Here is a 1906-nt window from a genome sequence, read left to right on the forward strand (position 1 = left end):
GTCAGTGCCGTGAGCACAGGCCCCCCCGTCCTGAGGGATGAGGGTAGTGCCATGAGCACAGGCCCCCGTGTCCTGAGGGATGACAGTCAGTGCTGTGAGCACAGGCCCCCGGGTCCTAAGGGATGAGGGTCAGTGCCGTGAGCACAGGCCCCCGTGTCCGGAGGGATGAGGGTCAGTGTCGTGAGCACAGGCCCCCATGTCCTGAGGGGTGAGGGTCAGTGCTGTGAGCGCTGGGTCAGGACCAGAGCCTGGGTCCCTGAGGGGAGGGGTCCTGCTAGCTGCACCTTACACCCTGAGGCCTGGGCTCCGGGACCCTTATGAGTGCGTGTTACACACAGGATATGTCCCCCCACCCCTTTTAAAACAAAGTACTTGGTGAACACCAGCAGCCCCCGGCCAGCTGGGCCCTTCCTGGCCTTTGCTGCACCACGGTCTTCCAGCTGCTTTTGTAACTCTGGGGACTCTAAGCCAAAAAGATCAAGTACTCAGGAGGGGAGGGTCCAGGTGGAGGGTGGCGAGGGAGGAGAGGCCCAGGAGAAGGCATCCTGGGTTGGAAAACAGAATTTGGGGGGATATTTGTCACAGGAAAGGCTGGAAGCTTTCTTCCAAGCACAGCACATGGTATGATGCTTCCAGCGGGCCCCTCTCTGCCTGTTAGCAAGAACAAGGTGGTTCTGGGGTGATCCTCAGGTAGTTACCGTGGGAGGGTGCTGTGGGCCCCAAGGACACATCAGGACAGGCACTGGGCGGAGGCTGTGGCGGGGTGATAGCGAGCAAACAGCAGGCAATAAGACTGCTCCAGTGTCCATAGGAGAAAGTGGTCAGTGGCCACACTGGACCTGCTGGAGTCACCACACTGCCATCTGCTGTGCCAGGCCTGACATCTCCTGGGGTTTCTAAAACCAACAGACCTGTGACTGAGCCCCCCAGGGGCCCCAGCCTGTGAACCGAGTCTGTGATCCCTGGCACTCCCGCCAGGCCCGACCTTGGCACACTCCGCAGGGTTGATGGCCACGTGGCTGACTTAAAAGCGTGCGCGTGTCAGGCACTCGTGACCGAGGGGACAGTCTTTGTGCTCTGTTCCTGCTGGACATGGGCCTCCACTTGATCCCGTCCCAGCTGAGATGGGCTCCTTCAGTGCACCTGCCTGGTCTTCCAGTCCTCAGCTCCCACCACAGGTCAGCCCACCCCCACTTCTGTCGTCCGCAGGTCAGCCCACCCCCACTTCTGTCGTCTGCAGGTCAGCCCACCCCACTGTCTTTCACACAGAAAACAAGACCACCCACTTCTTCCCTCCCTCTTGCCCAGTCTCCTCATCTACCCCCTAACTATCCATCTGCAGCCCACATCGGCTTTGTCCTCACCTCGCCCACTCCCGAAGTTCCTGCTGGGACAGGGAGTGTCCGTCGTGGAGGGTCACCACAGCAGTGACCCGCTGGCCCCACATCATGTGGGGAACGCCTATCACAGCCACATCTGTGGGCAGAAGCAGAAGTGAGGTCATGGGAATCTCCTTTGCACTCTGCACCAGAGCACAGCAGATTCACAGCCCAATGAGCGGGGCTTCAGCCCAGGAACAGGTGTCAACCCAGGACAAGGTGTCAGCCCAGGAGCAGGTGTCAGTCCTAGTGAGCGGGGCCGTCAGCCCAGGAACAGATGTCAGCCCAGGAGCAGGTGTCAGCCCAGGAGCAGGTGTCAGTCCAGGAGCAGTTGTCAGTCCTAGTGAGCGGGGCGTCAGCCCAGGAACAGCTGTCAGTCCAGGAACAGGTGTCAGTCCAGGAGCAGGTGTCAGCCCAGGAACAGGTGTCAGTCCAGGAGCAGTTGTCAGTCCTAGTGAGCAGGGCGCCAGCCCAGGAACAGCTGTCAGTCCAGGAACAGGTGTCAGTCCAGGAGCAGGTGTCAGCCC

General features: G+C 60.5%; 1 pseudogene; it reads right to left on the minus strand.

Annotated features, from left to right (window-relative positions):
- LOC102863080 overlaps positions 1 to 1906 on the minus strand; it is a 28813-nt pseudogene that overhangs the window by 1534 nt on the left and 25373 nt on the right.

This window comes from Elephantulus edwardii, unplaced genomic scaffold (assembly GCF_000299155.1).
Source record: "Elephantulus edwardii isolate Elephantulus edwardi_28Jun2011 unplaced genomic scaffold, EleEdw1.0 scaffold00350, whole genome shotgun sequence".
NCBI classification, from domain to species: domain Eukaryota; kingdom Metazoa; phylum Chordata; class Mammalia; order Macroscelidea; family Macroscelididae; genus Elephantulus; species Elephantulus edwardii.